The following is an 18,624-nucleotide window of genomic DNA, read 5'->3' as shown; positions in this document are numbered from 1 at the left end:
TAAAATTCAAAATTCATGCAATTCTTTCTTTTATCAATTAGGCACGTTTTTATTGAAGAAAGGTGATGGATTCATAGGACATTCATAACTTTAAGGCATAGACACTAAGACACTAATGATCATAAGACACAATCATGGATAAACATAAGCATTAAAATTCGAAAAACAGAAGAACAATAACAAGGAAATAAAAGAACGGGTCCACCTTAGTGATGGCGGCTCTTTCTTGCTCATGAAGATCTTATGGAGTGCTTGAGCTCCTCAATGTCTCTTCCTTGTCTTTGTTGCTCCTCCCTCATGATTCTTTGATCTTCTCTAATTTCATGAAGGATGATGGAGTGTTCTTGATGCTCCACCCTCAGTTGTCCCATGTTGGAACTTAGTTCTCCTAGGGAGGTGTTTAGTTGCTCCCAATAGTTTTGTGGAGGAAAATTCATCCCTTGAGGAATCTCAGGGATCTCATGATGAGTGAGATCTCTTGTGTACTCCATCCTTTTCTTGGTGATGGGCTTGTCCTCATCAATGGGAATGTCTCCCTCTATGTCAACTCCAACTGAATAACAGAGGTGACAAATGAGATGGGGAAAGGCTAACCTTGCCAAGGTGGAGGTCTTGTCCGCCACCTTATAGAGTTCTTGGGCTATAACCTCATGAACCTCTATTTCTTCTCCAATCATGATACTATGGATCATGATGGCCCGGTCTATGGTAACTTCAGACGGTTGCTAGTGGGGATGATTGAGCGTTGTATGAACTCTAACCATCCTCTAGCCACGGGCTTGAGGTCATGCCTTCTCAATTGGACCGGCTTTCCTCTTGAATCTTGCTTCCATTGTGCGCCCTCTTCACATATGGTTGTGAGGACTTGGTCCAACCTTTGATCAAAGTTGACCCTTCTAGTGTAAGGATGCTCATCTCCTTGCATCATAGGCAAGTTGAACGCCACCCTCACACTCTCCGGACTAAAATCCAAGTATTTCCCCCGAACCATAGTGAGATAATTCTTTGGATTCGGGTTCACACTTTGGTCATGGTTCTTTGTGATCCATGCATTGGCATAGAACTCTTGAACCATCAAGATTCCGACTTGTTGATGAGCGGATAATTTATACGCTTTTTGGCATTGTTTTTATATAGTTTTTAGTAAGTTTGAGCTATTTTTAGGGATGTTTTCATTAGTTTTTATGTTAAATTCACATTTCTGGACTTTACTATGAGTTTGTGTGTTTTTCTGTGATTTCAGGTAAATTCTGACTGAAATTGAGGGATTTGAGCAAAACTCTGAAAAAGGCTGACAAAAGGACTGCTGATGCTGTTGGATTCTGACCTCCCTGCACTCGAAATGGATTTCTGGAGCTACAGAACTCCAAATGGCGCGCTCTCAACGGCGTTGGAAAGTAGACATCCAGGGCTTTCCAGCAATATATAATAGTCCATACTTTATTCGAAGAATTACGACGCAACTTTGCGTTGAACGCCAAGTACACACTCCTTTCTGGAGTTAAACGCCAGAAAAACGTCATAATCCGGAGTTGAACGCCCAAAGCACATCATAACTCGAAATTCAACTCCAAGAGAAGCCTCAGCTCGTGGATAGATCAAGCTTAGCCCAAGCACACACCAAGTGGGCCCCGGAAGTGGATTTATGCATCAATTACTTACTCATGTAAACCCTAGTAGTAGTCTAGTATATAGGACACTTATCTATTGTATTAGACATCTTTTGACCATCTTTTGATCTCAGTTTTATTTTATTCTTCATCTTAGGAGATCATTGATCACGTTTAGGGGCTGGCCATTCGGCCATGCCTGAACCTTCTTTTACTTATGTATTTTCAACGGTGGAGTTCTGCACACCATAGATTAAGGGTGTGGAGCTCTGCTGTACCTCAAAGATTAATGAAGTTCTATTTTCTTTTATTCAATTCTCTATCTTATTCTTATTCCAAGATATTCATTCGTACTCAAGAACATGATGAATGTGATGAGCTAATAACTCTCATCATCATTCTCACTTATGAACGCGCGTGATTGACAACCACTTCCGTTCTGCGTGTAACAAGGCTTGAATGTATATCTTAGATTCTCCAACAGAATCTTCGTGGTATAAGTTAGATGGATGGCGGCATTTATCTGGATCCGGAAAGTCCAACCTTGTCTGTGGTGTTCCGAGTAGGATCCTGGGAATCCGGAAAGTCTCACCTTGTCTGTGGTATTCCGAGTAGGATTCCGTTCATGAATGACTGTGACGTGCTTCAAACTTTAACCTGCTGGGCGTTAGTGACAAACGCAAAAGAGGGATTCTATTCCAGTAGGAGCGGGAACCAACCGGTGATTGGCCGTACTGTGACAGAGTGCGTGCATAGCTTTCACTGCGAGGATGGGATGTAGCTATCAACCATGGGTGATGCCTCCAGACTGGTTAGCTGTGCGAGTGACAGCCGTGCAGGTTATTCCCCGAGAGGAATGAAAGTAGCCACAGCTGATAGTGAACCCCTATACAAAGCTTGCCATGGAGAGGAGTAAGAAGGATTGGGTAGAAGAAATAGGAGAGCAGGCGTCCTAGAGCTACAGCACCTCCATTCCGCTTATCTGAAATTCCTACCAATGAATCTACATAAGTACTTCTATCCCTTTTATTATTCCTTTCTATTTAATGATAATCACAATTACTCTTTAATCTCCCTAACTGAGATTTGCAAGGTGACCATAGCTTGCTTCATACCAACAATCTCTGTGGATTCGACCCTTACTCACGTAAGGTATTACTTGGACGACCCAGTACACTTGCTGGTTAGTTGAACGGAGTTGTGAATTCCACCAGAGCCATAATTAGAACATTGATCACAAATGATACAAGAATTTGAATCACAATTTCGTCCACCAAGTTTTTGGCGCCGTTGCCGGGGATTGTTCGAGTATGGACAACTGACGGTTCATCTTGTTGCTCAGATTAGGTAATTTTCTTTTCAAAAATCTTTTTCAAAATTTTTCTTTTAAATTTTTCGTGTTTTTAAACTTTATTTTCGAAAAATAATAATAAAAATCCAAAAAAATTAGAAAATCATAAAAATCAAAAGTATTTTGTGTTTCTTGTTTGAGTCTTGTGTTAAATTTTAAGTTTGGTGTCAATTGCATGCTTTTAAAATTTTTCTTGCATTTTTCGAAAATCTCATGCATTCATAGTGTTCTTCATGATCTTCAAGTTGTTCTTGACAAGTCTTCTTGTTTGATCTTGATGATTTCTTGTTTTGTGTCTTTTCTTGTTTTTCATGTGCATTTTTGCATTCATATTTTTCATACATTAAAAATTTCTAAGTTTGGTGTCTTGCATGTTTTCTTTGCATCAAAATTTTTCAAAAATATGTTCTTGATGTTCATCATGATCTTCAAAGTGTTCTTGGTGTTCATCTTGACATTCATAGCATTCTTGCATGCATCTTGTGTCTTGATCCAAAATTTCCATGTTTTGGGTCATTTTTGTGTTTTTCCTTAAAAATTCAAAAATCAAAAATATCTTTTCCTTATTGCCCTCCACAATTTCGAAATTTTGGGTTGACTTGGTCAAAAGATTTTTAAAATTAGTTGTTTCTTACAAGTCAAGTCAAAATTTCAATTTTAAAAATCTTATCTTTTCAAAATCTTTTTCAAAATTATATCTTTTTCAAAATTTTTTATTTATTTTCGAAAATTTCAAAAATATTTTTCAAATATTTTCAAATTCTTTTTCTTATCTTTATATGTAATTTTCGAAAATTCACTAATAATTAATGTGATTGGTTCAAAAATTTGAAGTTTGTTACTTTCTTATTAAGAAAGGTTCAATCTTTAAGTTCTAGAATCTTATCTTGTAGTTTCTTGTTAGTGAAGTAAATAATTTCAAAATTTTTTGAATTAAATCTTTTTATCTTTTATCTTATCTTTTTCAAAAAAAAATTTTATCTTTTTCAAAAATTTTATCTTTTTCAAAATTTGATTTTAAAATATCTTATCCAACTTACTATCTTCTTATCTTTTTAAATTTTGATTTCAAATCTTTTTCAATCAACTAACTAACTTTTTGTTTGTTTCTTATCTTTTTCAAAACCACCTAACTACTTTTTCCTCCTCTATTTTCGAAAATATTTCTTCCCTTTTTCAAAAATTCTTTTTAATTAATTAATTGTTTTAAATTTTAATTTTAATTTTATTTTATCTCTAATTTTCGAAAATCACTAACTCCTTTTCAAAAATTGTTTTCGAATTCTCTCTTCTCTTTTCTTCCTCTATTTAATTATTTAATTACTAACACTTCTCTTCACCCCTCTTCATCAAAAATCCGAATCCATTCCTCTTCTTCTACCCCTTCTTTTTCTACTAACATAAAGAAATCTCTATACTGTGACATAGAGGATTCCTTCTTTCTTTTTTTTGTGTTCCCTTTTCTTTCATATGAGCAGGAACAGGGACAAAGGCACTCTTGTTGAAGTTGATCCAGAACCTGAAAGGACTCTGAAGAGAAAATTAAAAGAAGCTAAATTACAACAATCCAGAAGCAACCTTTTAGAAAATTTCGAACAAGAGGAAGAGATGGCCGAAAATAATAATGATAATGCAAGGAGAATGCTTGGTGACTTCACAAAGCCAACATCCAAGTTTGATGGAAGAAGCATCTCCATTCCGGCCATTGGAGCCAATAACTTTGAGCTTAAGCCTCAACTAGTTGCATTAATGCAACAAAACTGCAAGTTTTATGGACTTCCATCTGAAGATCCTTACCAGTTTTTAACTGAGTTCTTGCAGATCTGTGACACTGTAAAGACAAATGGAGTTAATCCTGAAGTCTACAGACTCTTGCTTTTCCCTTTTGCTGTAAGAGACAGAGCTAGAGTATGGTTGGATTCTCAACCCAAGGATAGCCTGGACTCATGGGATAAGCTGGTCACTGCATTCTTAGATAAGTTCTTTCCTCCTCAAAAGCTGAGCAAGCTGAGAGTGGATGTTCAAACCTTCAAACAAAAAGATGGTGAATCCCTCTATGAAGCTTGGGAAAGATACAAGCAGCTGACAAAGAGATGTCCATCTGACATGTTTTCTGAATGGACCATATTAGATATTCTATTATGGTCTCTCTGAATTTTCGAAAATGTCATTGGACCATTCCGCAGGTGGATCTATTCACCTGAAGAAAACGCCTGAAGAGGCTCAAGAACTCATTGACATGGTTGCAAACAACCAGTTCATGTATACTTCTGAGAGGAATTCCGTGAACAATGGGGTACCTCAGAAGAAAGGAGTTCTTGAAATTGATGCTCTGAATGCCATATTGGCTCAGAACAAAGTGTTGACTCAACAGGTCAACATGATCTCTCAGAATCTGAATGGATTGCAACATGCATCCAACAGTAATAGAGAGGCAGCTTCTAAAGAAGCTTATGATCCTGAAAACCCTGCCATGGCAGAGGTTAATTACTTAGGTGAACCTTATGGAAACACCTATAACCCAACATGGAGAAATCATCCAAATTTCTCATGGAAGGATCAACAAAAACCCCATCAAGGTTTTAACAATGGTGGACGTGCAAGGCTGAATAATAGTAAGCCATATCCATCATCTTCTCAGCAACAGACAGAGAACTCTGAACAAAACAACTCTAATTTAGCCAACATAGTCTCTGATCTGTCAAAGGCCACTTTCAGTTTCATGAATGAAACCAGATCTTCCATTAGAAATCTGGAAGCACAAGTGGGCCAGCTGAGTAAGAAAGTTATTGAAACTCCTCCCAGTATTCTCCCAAGCAATACAGAAGAGAATCCAAAAGGAGAGTGCAAGGCCATTGATTTAATCAAAGTGACCGAATGCACTAGGGAGGAGGAGGACGAAAATCCTAAGGAGAAAGACCTCCTGGGACGTCCTTCAAGCATGAAGGAGTTTCCTATTAAGGATCCAGAGGAATCTGAGGCTCATCTAGAGACCATAGAGATCCCATTAAATCTCCTTCTGCCATTCATGAGCTCTGAAGAATATTTATCCTCTGAAGAGGATGAAGACGTGATTGGAGAGCAAGCTGCTCTATATTTAGGAGCTATCATGAAGCTGAATGCCAAACTATTTGGTAATAAGACTTGGGAAAGTAAACCTCCCTTACTCATTAGTGAACTAGACACTTGGATTCAGCAAACTCTACCTCAAAAGAAACAAGATCCTGGCAAGTTCTTAATACCTTGTACCATTGGCACCATGAGCTTTGAAAAAGCTCTATGTGATCTGGGGTCAGGGATAAATCTTATGCCACTCTCTGTAATGGAGAAGATGGGGATCATTGAGGTACAACCTGCCTTGTTCTCATTACAATTGGCAGATAAGTCCATAAGACAAGCTTATGGATTAGTAGAGGACGTGCTAGTAAAGGTTGAAGGCCTTTACATCCCTACTAATTTCATAATCCTAGATACTAGGAAGGAAGATGATGAATGCATCATCCTAGGAAGACCTTTCCTAGCTACAGCAGGAGCTGTGATAGATGTCAACAGAGGTGAGTTAGTCCTTCAATTGAATGGGGACTACCTTGTGTTTCAAGCACATGGCCATCCCTCTGTGACAGAAGAGAGTAAGCATGAAGAGCTTCTCTCAGTTCAGAGTCAAGAAGAGCCTCCACAGTCAAACTCTAAGTTTGGTGTTGTGAGGCCACAACCAAACTCTAAGTTTGGTGTTCAAACCCCATATCCAAACTCTAAGTTTGGTGTTGGGAACACTACACACTAAATTGACCTGATCACCATGTGGCTCCATGAGAGCCACTGTCAAGCTATTGACATTAAAGAAGCGCTTGTTGGGAGGCAACCCAATTTTATTTATCTAATTCTATTTTATTTTGTTTCTTTGTTATTTTTGTGTTTTATTAGGTACATGATCATGAGGAGTCACGAAAAAATCAAAAAAAATAAAAACAGAGTCAAAAACAGAAGAAAAAAATTTTTCACCCTGGAGGCGCACGGGCTGGCGTTCAACGCCCAGAAGGAGCATCTTTCTGGCGTTCAACGCCAGAACAGAGCATCTTTCTGGCGTTGAACGCCCAAAACAAGCAACAACCTGGCGTTTAACGCCAGGATGCGCACACAGAGGACAATCTGGCGCTGAACGCCAGAAACAAGCATGAAACTGGCGTTCAACGCCAGAAACGTGCATAACATGGGCGTTTAACGCCCAGAACTAGCATCAATGGGCGTTTGAACGCCAGAATGATGCATCAAGGCATGTTACATGCCTATATGGTGAAAGAATGGTATTTGTTTTCACCTCAGGATCTGTGGACCCCACAGGATCCTCACCTCAGGATCTGTGGACCCCACAGGATCCCCACCTACCACATTCCTTTTAATTCTAATCACACTCTTCTAATCCAAATCTCATTCTCAATGTCACACTTCCCAAAAACCTTCACCTATCACCTCAATTCCTCTTCCCAATTACCCCATTCACCATTCACATCAACCCCTCTTCCCCATACACCCACCTACCCCCACTACTTTCAAATTCAATTTCCCACCCTTTCCCACCCAACATGGCCGAACCTATACCCCCCCCCTCCCTATAAATACCCTTCTTTTCTTTTACATTTTCACACAACACAAACCACATTCTCCACATAACCGAACCCTCTCTTCTCCCTCTCTCCATATTTTCTTCTTCTTCTACTCTTCTTTTCTTTTTGCTTGGGGACAAGCAAATTTTAAGTTTGGTGTGGTAAAAAGCATAAGCTTTTTATTTTTCATTCACCATCAATGGCACCCAAGGCCGGAGTTTCCTCAAGAAAAGGAAAAGGGAAGGCAAAAGCTTCCACTTTCGAGTCATGGGAGAAGGAGAGATTCATCTCCAAGAGCCACCAAGACCACTTCTATGATGTTGTGGCAAAGAAGAAAGTGATCCATGAGGTCCCTTTCAAACTCAAGAAGAATGAGTATCCGGAAATCCGACTTGAAATTCAAAGAAGAGGTTGGGAAGTCATAGCCAACCCCATACAACAAGTTGGAATTTTAATGGTTCAAGAGTTCTATGCCAATGCATGGATCACTAGAAACCATAACCAAGGTATGAACCCAAGTCCGAAAAACTATATCACCATGGTTAGGGGGAAATACTTGGATTTTAGTCCGGAGAATGTGAGGTTGGCATTTCATTTGCCTATGATGCAAGGTGATGAACACCCCTACACTAGAAGGGTCAACTTTGATCAAAGGTTGGACCAAGTCCTTAGGGACATTTGTGTGGAAGGCGCCCAATGGAGAGTTGACTCCAAAGGCAAGCCAGTCCAACTAAGAAGACTGGACCTCAAGCCTGTAGCTAGAGGATGGTTGGAGTTCATTCAAAGATCCATCATCCCCACAAGCAACCGATCTGAAGTTACTGTGGATCGGGCCATCATGGTTCATAGCATCATGATTGGTGAAGAAGTAGAGGTTCATGAAGTCATAGCCAATGAACTCTACAAAATAGCTGACAAACCTTCATACATGGCACGGCTAGCATTCCCTCACCTCATATGCCATCTATGTTATTCAGCCGGAGTTATCATAGATGGAGATGCCTCCATAGAAGAAGACAAGCCCATCACCAAGAAAAGGATGGAGCAAACAAGGGAAGTTCCTCACGGCCCTCAAGGAGAACAAGAGGAGGTTCACCATCAACAAATGCCTCAAATGCACTTTCCTCCCAACAACTATTGGGAGCAACTTAGCACCTCCTTGGAAGATTTGAGCCATAATGTGGAACAACTAAGGGTGGAACACCATGAACATGCCCTCACTCTTCAAGAAATAAGAGAAGATCAAAGAGCAATGAGGGAGGAGCAACAAAGGCAAGGAAGGGACATAGAAGAGTTGAAGAACATCATTGGTCCTTCAAGAAGAAGACGCCACTAGAGGTGGATTCATTCCTTGTTCTTTATTTCTTTCTGTTTTCGGTTTTTAATTATTATGTTTATCTATGTTTTGTGTCTTTATTTCATGATCATTAGTATGTAACCATGCCTTAAAGCTATAAATAAATTCCATTAGTCCTTCACCTCTCTTAAAAGAAAAATGTTTTAAATCAAAAGAACAAGAAGTACATAATTTTCGAAATTATTATTGAATTTAGTTTAATTATTTTGATGTGGTGACAATGCTTTTGTTTTCTGAATGAATGAATGAACAGTGCATATGTCTTTGGATATTGTTGTTTATGAGTGTTAAAATTGTTGGCTCTTGAAAGAATGATGAACAAAGAGAAATGTTATTGATGATCTGAAAAACATCATGAAATTGATTCTTGAAGCAAGAAAAAGCAGTGAAAAAAAAAAAGAAGGGGATCTAAAAAGAGTATATAGAAAAAGAAGAAGCAGTAGAAAAAGCCAATAACCCTTAAAACCAAAAGGCAAGGGTAAAAAGGATCCAAGGCTTTGAGCATCAATGGATAGGAGGGCCCAAGGAAATTAAATCCAGGCCTAAGCGGCTAAACCAAGCTGTCCCTAACCATGTGCTTGTGTCATGAAGGTCCAAGTGAAAAGCTTGAGACTGAGTGGTTAAAGTCGTGATCCAAGGCAAAAGAGTGTGCTTAAGAGCTCTGGACACCACTAACTGGGGACTTTAGCAAAGCTAAGTCACAATCTGAAAAGGTTCACCCAGTTATGTGTCTGTGGCATTTGTGTATCCGGTGGTAATACTGGAAGACAAAGTGCTTAGGGCCACAGCCAAGACTCATAAGTAGCTGTGTTCAAGAATCAACATGCTTAACTAGGAAAGTCAATAACACTATCCAAAATTCTAAGTTCCTAGAGATGCCAATCACTCTGAATTTCAAAGGAAAAAGTGAGATGCCAAAACTGTTCAGAAACAAAAAGCTACAAGTCCCGCTCATGTAATTAAATTAATATTCATTGATATTTTGGACTTTATAGTATATTCTCTTCTTTTCATCCTATTTGATTTCAGTTGCTTGGGGACAAGCAACAATTTAAGTTTGGTGTTGTGATGAGCGGATAATTTATACGCTTTTTGGCATTGTTTTTATATAGTTTTTAGTAAGTTTGAGCTATTTTTAGGGATGTTTTCATTAGTTTTTATGTTAAATTCACATTTCTGGACTTTACTATGAGTTTGTGTGTTTTTCTGTGATTTCAGGTAAATTCTGACTGAAATTGAGGGATTTGAGCAAAACTCTGAAAAAGGCTGACAAAAGGACTGCTGATGCTGTTGGATTCTGACCTCCCTGCACTCGAAATGGATTTTCTGGAGCTACAGAACTCCAAATGGCGCGCTCTCAACGGCGTTGGAAAGTAGACATCCAGGGCTTTCCAGCAATATATAATAGTCCATACTTTATTCGAAGAATTACGACGCAACTTGGCGTTGAACGCCAAGTACACACTCCTTTCTGGAGTTAAACGCCAGAAAAACGTCATAATCCGGAGTTGAACGCCCAAAGCACATCATAACTCGAAATTCAACTCCAAGAGAAGCCTCAGCTCGTGGATAGATCAAGCTTAGCCCAAGCACACACCAAGTGGGCCCCGGAAGTGGATTTATGCATCAATTACTTACTCATGTAAACCCTAGTAGCTAGTCTAGTATATATAGGACACTTATCTATTGTATTAGACATCTTTTGACCATCATTTGATCTCAGTTTTATTTTATTCTTCATCTTAGGAGATCATTGATCACGTTTAGGGGGCTGGCCATTCGGCCATGCCTGAACCTTCTTTTACTTATGTATTTTCAACGGTGGAGTTTCTGCACACCATAGATTAAGGGTGTGGAGCTCTGCTGTACCTCAAAGATTAATGAAGTTCTATTTTCTTTTATTCAATTCTCTATCTTATTCTTATTCCAAGATATTCATTCGTACTCAAGAACATGATGAATGTGATGAGCTAATAACTCTCATCATCATTCTCACTTATGAACGCGCGTGATTGACAACCACTTCCGTTCTGCGTGTAACAAGGCTTGAATGTATATCTCTTAGATTCTCCAACAGAATCTTCGTGGTATAAGTTAGATGGATGGCGGCATTTATCTGGATCCGGAAAGTCCAACCTTGTCTGTGGTGTTCCGAGTAGGATCCTGGGAATCCGGAAAGTCTCACCTTGTCTGTGGTATTCCGAGTAGGATTCCGTTCATGAATGACTGTGACGTGCTTCAAACTTTAACCTGCTGGGCGTTAGTGACAAACGCAAAAGAGGGATTCTATTCCAGTAGGAGCGGGAACCAACCGGTGATTGGCCGTACTGTGACAGAGTGCGTGCATAGCTTTCACTGCGAGGATGGGATGTAGCTATCAACCATGGGTGATGCCTCCAGACTGGTTAGCTGTGCGAGTGACAGCCGTGCAGGTTATTTCCCCGAGAGGAATGAAAGTAGCCACAGCTGATAGTGAACCCCTATACAAAGCTTGCCATGGAGAGGAGTAAGAAGGATTGGGTAGAAGGAATAGGAGAGCAGGCGTCCTAGAGCTCTACAGCACCTCCATTCCGCTTATCTGAAATTCCTACCAATGAATCTACATAAGTACTTCTATCCCTTTTATTATTCCTTTCTATTTAATGATAATCACAATTACTCTTTAATCTCCCTAACTGAGATTTGCAAGGTGACCATAGCTTGCTTCATACCAACAATCTCTGTGGATTCGACCCTTACTCACGTAAGGTATTACTTGGACGACCCAGTACACTTGCTGGTTAGTTGAACGGAGTTGTGAATTCCACCAGAGCCATAATTAGAACATTGATCACAAATGATACAAGAATTTGAATCACAATTTCGTCCACCACTTGTTGAATGGGGTTGGTAAGAACTTCCCAACCTCTTCTTCGGATCTCATGGCGGATCTCCGGATATTCACCCTCTTTGAGTGAAAAGGGGACTTCGGGGATCACCTTCTTCAAGGCCACAACTTCATAGAAGTGGTCTTGATGCACCCTTGAGAGGAATCTATCCATCTCCCATGACTCGGAGGTGGAAGCTTTTGCCTTCCCTTTCCTCTTTTTAGAGGTTTCTCCGGCCTTGGATGCCATAATGGTTATGAAAAAGCAACGCTTTTACCACACCAAACTTAAAATGTTTGCTCGTCCTCGAGCAAAAGAAGAAAGAAGAGAGTAGAAGAAGAAGAAATGAGGAAGAAGGGTATTTATAGGAGAGAGGGGGGTAAAGGTTCGGCCATTATGGGTGGGTTTGGGAGGGAAAGTGGTTTGAATTTGAAGGGTGAGGTTGGTGGGGTTTTATGAAGGATGGATGTGAGTGGTGAAGAGAAAGATGGGATTTGATAGGTGAAGGGTTTTTGGGGAAGAGGTGTTGAGGTGATTGGTGAATGGGGAAAGAAGAGAGAGAGTGATGGTAGGGTCCTGTGGGGTCCACGGATCATGTAGTGTCAAGGAAAAGTCATCCCTGCACCAAATGTGGCTCAAAATCACGTTTTGAGCCATTTCTGGCGTTAAACGCCGGGCTGGTGCCCATTCCTGGCATTTAACGCCAGGTTCTTGCCCTTTACTGGCGTTTAACACCAGTCTGGTGCCCCTTTCTGGCGTTAAACGCCCAGAAGGGTGCCAGACTGGGCGTTAAACGCCCAACAGCTAGCATTACTGGCGTTTGAACGCCAGCTTCTCCTCCTCCAGGGTGTGCTGTTTTTCTTCCTGTTTTTCATTTTGTTTTGCTTTTTTTCATTGTTTTTGTGACTTCTTATGATCATCAACCTACAAAAAAGATAAAATAACAAAAGAAAATAATTAATTATAAAACATTGGGTTGCCTCCCAACAAGCGCTTCTTTAATGTCATTAGCTTGACAGAGGACTCTCATGGAGCCTCAGAAACACTCAGAATCGTGTTGGAACCTCCCAACACCAAACTTAGAGTTTGAATGTGGGGGTTCAACACCAAACTTAGAGTTTGGTTGTGGCCTCCCAACACCAAACTTAGAGTTTGACTGTGGGGGCTCTGCTTGGCTCTGTTTTGAGAGAAGCTCTTCATGCTTCCTCTCCATGATGACAGAGGGATATCCTTGGGCCTTAAACACCAAGGATTTTTCATTCACTTGAATGATCAACTCTCCTCTATCAACATCAATCATAGCCTTTGCTGTGGCTAGGAAGGGTCTGCCAAGGATGATGGATTCATCCATGCACTTCCCAGTCTCTAGGACTATGAAGTCAGTAGGGATGTAATGGTCTTCAATCTTCACCAAAACATTCTCTACAAGTCCATAAGCTTGTTTTCTTGAGTTGTCTGCCATCTCTAATGAGATTCTTGCAGCTTGCACCTCAAAGATCCCTAATTTCTCCATTACAGAGAGGGGCATGAGGTTTATACTTGACCCTAAGTCACACAAGGCCTTCTTGAAGGTCATGGTGCCTATGGTACAAGGTATAGAAAACTTCCCAGGATCCTGCCTCTTTTGAGGCAGTTTCTGCCTAGACAAGTCATCCAGTTATTTGGTGAGCAAGGGAGGTTCATCCTCCCAAGTCTCATTTCCAAATAACTTGTCATTTAGTTTCATGATTGCTCCAAGGTATTTAGCAACTTGCTCTTCAGTAACATACTCATCCTCTTCAGAGGAAGAATACTCATCAGAGCTCATGAATGGCAGAAGTAAGTCCAATGGAATCTCTATGGTCTCATTTTGAGCCTCAGATTCCCAAGGTTCCTCATTGAGGAACTCAGAGGAGAGTGGTGCACGCCCACTGGGGTCTCTCTCAGTGGCGTCTTCTTCCTCTCTTTCCTCTCCATATTCGGCCATGTTGATGGCCTTGCACTCTCCTTTTGGATTTTCTTCTGTATTACTTGGGAGAGTACTAGGAGGGAGTTCAGTAACTTTCTTGCTCAGCTGACCCACTTGTCCTTCCAAATTTCTGATGGAGGACCTTGTTTCACTCATGAAACTTTGAGTGGTCTTTATTAGATCAGAGACCATTGTTGCTAAGTCAGAAGTATTCTGCTTAGAACTCTCTGTCTGTTGCTGAGAAGATGATGGAAAAGGCTTGCCATTGCTAAACCTGTTTCTTCCACCATTATTGTTATTGAAACCTTGTTGAGGTCTCTCTTGATTCTTCCATGAGAGATTTGGGTGATTTCTCCATGAAGAATTGTAGGTATTTCCATAGGGTTCTCCTAGGTAATTCACCTCTTCCATGGAAGGGTTCTCAGGATCATAAGCTTCTTCCTCAGATGAAGCTTCCTTAGTACTGCCAGGTGCATTTTGCATTCCAGACAGACTTTGAGAAATCAAATTGACTTGTTGAGTCAATATCTTGTTCTGGGCCAGTATGGCATTCAGAGTGTCAATCTCAAGAACTCCTTTCTTCTGACTAGTCCCATTGTTCACAGGATTCCTTTCAGAAGTGTACATGAATTGGTTATTTGCAACCATTTCAATCAATTCTTGAGCTTCTGTAGGCGTCTTCTTCAGATGAAGAGATCCTCCAGCAGAGCTATCCAAGGACATCTTAGATAGTTCAGAGAGACCATCATAGAAAATTCCTATGATGCTCCATTCAGAAAGCATGTCTGAGGGACATCTTCTGATTAATTGTTTGTATCTTTCCCAAGCTTCATAGAGGGATTCTCCATCCTTCTGTCTGAAGGTTTGGACTTCCACTCTAAGCTTACTCTATCTTTGTGGTGGAAAGAACTTTGCCAAGAAGGCATTGACTAGCTTTTCCCAAGAGTCCAGGCTTTCTTTAGGTTGAGAATCCAACCATATTCTAGCTCTGTCTCTTACAGCAAAAGGGAATAGCATCAGTCTGTAGACCTCAGGGTTAACCCCATTAGTCTTGACTGTGTCACAGATTTGCAAGAATTCAGCTAAAAACTGATGAGGATCTTCCATTGGAAGTCCATGGAACTTGCAATTCTGTTGCATTAGAGAAACTAATTGAGGCTTAAGCTCAAAGTTGTTTGCTCCAATGGCAGGGATAGAGATGCTTCTCCCATAGAAATCAGGAGTAGGTGCAGTAAAGTCACCCAGCACCTTCCTTGCATTGTTGGCATTGTTGTTGTTTTCGGCTGCCATGGGTTCTTCTTCTTTGAAGAATTCGGTCAGGTCCTCTAAAGAGAGTTGTGCTTTGGCTTCTCTTAGCTTTCTCTTCAAGGTCCTTTCGGGTTCAGGATCAGCTTCAACAAGAATGCCTTTGTCTCTGCTCCTGCTCATATGAAAGAGAAGAGAAAAAGAAAATGTGGAATCCTCTATGTCACAGTATAGAGATTCCTTGAATTGTCAGAGGAAAAGAGAAATAGAAAGAAGAAGGAGAAGAAGAATTCGAACTCTAAGTAGATAAGGTTCGAATTGTGCATTTAGAAGGAGTGGTACTCCATAAATAGAAGGATGTGAGAAGGAGGGAAGAGGATTTTCGAAAATTCAATTAAAAGATTTTGAAAACATTTTGAAAATTTGATTGATAATTTTCGAAAATTGAAAGTGAAAAAGAAATCAAGTAATTTTTGAAAAAGATTTTGAAATTAGAAGTCAAAAAGATTTGATTGAAAACTATTTTGAAAAAGATGAGGTTAAAAAGATTTGATTGAAAAGTTATGGTTTTAAAAAGATGTGATTGAGAAGATATGATTTGAAAACAATTTTAAAAGATATGATTTGAAAACAATTTTAAAAGATATGATTTTAAAAATTAAAGACTTGCCTAACAAGAAAAGATATTATTCAAACATAAAACCTTCCTTAACAGAAAAGGCAAAAAATGTTCAATCAAATCATTAATTGTTAGTAAGTATCTTTGAAAGGAAAGAAATTAATTTTGAAAACATTTGATTGAAAAGATTTGATTTGAAAAAGATTTGATCTTGGAAAACTTGAAAAAAATTGATTTGAAAACAAAATCTTCCCCCTAGCACCATCCTGGCGTTAAACGCCCAGAATGGTATACATTCTGGCGTTTAACGCCCAAAATGCTACCTTTTTGGGCGTTAAACGCCCAACCAGGTGCCCTGGCTGGCGTTTAAACGCCAGTCTGCCTTCTTCACTGGGCATTTTTGAATGCTCAGCTTTTTCTGTATAATTCCTCTGCAGTGTGTTCTGAATCTTCAATCCCTTGTATCATTGACTTGAAAAGACACAAATTAAAAAAATTTTTGGATTTTTAATAATTAAAATGCAACAAGAATCAAATAACAATGCATGCAAGACACCAAACTTAGCAGTTTGTATACTACTGACACTAATGAACTGAAAATGCATATGAGACACACAAAATACTCAAGTCAATAGAATTCAAAGATCAGAGCAAGAAATCATCAAGAATTACTTGAAGATCCTTAAGACACATGAATGAATTCATGCAATTGACACCAAACTTAAGATGAGACACTAGACTCAAGCAAGAAACATAAAATCTTTTTGGTTTTTTATGATTTTGTAAATTTTTTTGTGTTTTTCGAAAATTAAGTGGAAAAAGGTATCAAAATTCTTAATGAGAATTCCAGGAATCAGTGCAATGTTAGTCTAAGACTCCGGTCCAGGAATTAGACATGGCTTCACAGCCAGCCAAGCTTCCAAAGAAAGCTTCGGTCCAAAACACTAGACATGACCAAAGGTCAGCCAAGCCTTAGCAAATCACTGCTCCAAAAGCAAGATTGATACGAAATCAACAAGCTCTTGTGGTGATAAGTTGAAACCTCGGTCCAATCAGATTAGACATGGCTTCTCAGCCAGCCAGGTTTCAACAAATCATCATGAAACTCTAGAATTCATCTTCAAGAATTTCGAAAAAAAAATACCTAATCTAAGCAACAAGATGAACCGTCAGTTGTCCAGCCTAAACAATCCCGGGCAATAACACCAAAAATTTGATGTTGTTGCCGGATCTTGGCACTGATGTTACCAAAGGCTTGCTCAAAACTAGAACAATCCCCGGCAACAGCGCCAAAAACTTGGTGCGCGAAATTGTGAACTATACTTTTTCACAACTCTCATAATCCCTGGTAATGGCTCCAAAAACTTGGTGCGCTTAATACCATGGCATTACACAACTTCGCACAACTAACCAGCAAGTGCACTGGGTCGTCCAAGTAATAAACCTTACGTGAGTAAGGGTCGATCCCACGGAGATTGTTAGTATTGAAGCAAGCTATGGTCATCTTGTAAATCTTAGTCAGGCAAACTCAGATATGTATGGTGATGAACGAAAATAACATAAAAGATAAAGATAGTGATACTTATGTAACTCATTGGTAGGAACTTCAGATAAGCGCATGAAGATGCCTTCCCTTCCGTCTCTCTGCTTTCCTACTGTCTTCATCCACCCCTTCTTACTCCTTTCCATGGCAAGCTCGTATAGGGTCTCACTGTTGTCAGCAGCTACCTCCCATCCTCGCAGTGAAAGCTAATGCTCAATACTCTGTCACAGTACGGCCAATCACCGGTTCGGTTCCCTCCCCTACCGGAATAGAATAACTCTTTTGCCTCTGTCACTAACGCCCAGTAGGTTACAGGTTTGAAGCACGTCACAGTCATTCAGTCATTGAATCCTACTCAGAATACCACAGACAAGGTTAGACCTTCCGGATTCTCTTGAATGCTGCCATCAGTTCTTGCCTATACCACGAAGACTCTGATCTCACGGAATGGCTGGCTCGTTTGTCAGGCGAGCACTCGGTTGTCAGGCGATCAACCATGCATCGTGCAATCAGGAATCCAAGAGATATTCACCAAGCCTCAGATGCTTGTAGAACAAGAATGGTTGTCAGTCACCTTGTTCATGGGTGAGAATGGTGATGGGCGTCAATCATCACCTTTATCATGTTGAAGAACAAGTGATATCTTGGACAAAGAACAAGCGGAATTGAATGGAAGAACAATAGTAATTGCATTAATACTCGAGGTACAGCAGAGCTCCACACCTTAATCTATGGTGTGTAGAAACTCCACCGTTGAAAATACATAAGCATAAGGTCTAGGCATGGCCGAATGGCCAGCCTCCCAATGATCTAAGAACTGAAATGTCCAAAGATGATCTAGAGATCTAAAAGTGATCAAAAGATTTAAAAGTGATCAAAAGATTTAAAAGTGATCAAAAGATTTCTATACAATAGTAAAAGGTCCTACTTATAAGAAACTAGTAGCCTAGGGTGTACAGAAATGAGTAAATGACATAAAAATCCTCTTCCGGGCCCACTTGGTGTGTGCTTGGGCTGAGCAATGAAGCAATTTCGTGTAGAGACTCTTCTTGGAGTTAAACGCCAGCTTTGGTGCCAGTTTGGGCGTTTAACTCCCATTTAGGTGCCAGTTCCAGCGTTTAACGCTGGGATTTCTTGAGGTGACTTTGAACGCCGGTTTGGGCCATCAAATCTTGGGCAAAGTATAGACTATTATATATTGCTGGAAAGCCCAGGATGTCTACTTTCCAACGCCGTTGAGAGCGCGCCAATTGGGCTTCTGTAGCTCCAGAAAATCCACTTCGAGTGCAGGGAGGTCAGAATCCAACAGCATCTGCAGTCCTTTTGAGTCTCTGGATCAGATTTTTGCTCAGGTCCCTCAATTTCAGCCAGAAAATACCTGAAATCACAGAAAAACACACAAACTCATAGTAAAGTCCAGAAAAGTGAATTTTAACTAAAAACTAATAAAAATATACTAAAAACTAACTATATCATATCA

At 39.9% G+C, this 18,624-nt stretch overlaps 1 non-coding gene across 1 annotated transcript; it reads left to right on the top strand.

Moving 5' to 3' along the window:
• Nucleotides 1-14,514: 14,514 nt before the first annotated feature.
• Nucleotides 14,515-14,622, top strand: LOC130972010 (small nucleolar RNA R71). The gene has a single exon (XR_009083214.1). It is a non-coding gene; the product is annotated as a small nucleolar RNA R71 (small nucleolar RNA).
• The last annotated feature ends 4,002 nt before the right edge of the window (nt 14,623-18,624 follow it).

The sequence above is a fragment of the Arachis stenosperma genome, chromosome 3 (genome assembly GCF_014773155.1).
Source record: "Arachis stenosperma cultivar V10309 chromosome 3, arast.V10309.gnm1.PFL2, whole genome shotgun sequence".
Lineage (NCBI taxonomy): Eukaryota > Viridiplantae > Streptophyta > Magnoliopsida > Fabales > Fabaceae > Arachis > Arachis stenosperma.
This window is presented reverse-complemented; position numbering and strand designations above follow the sequence as displayed.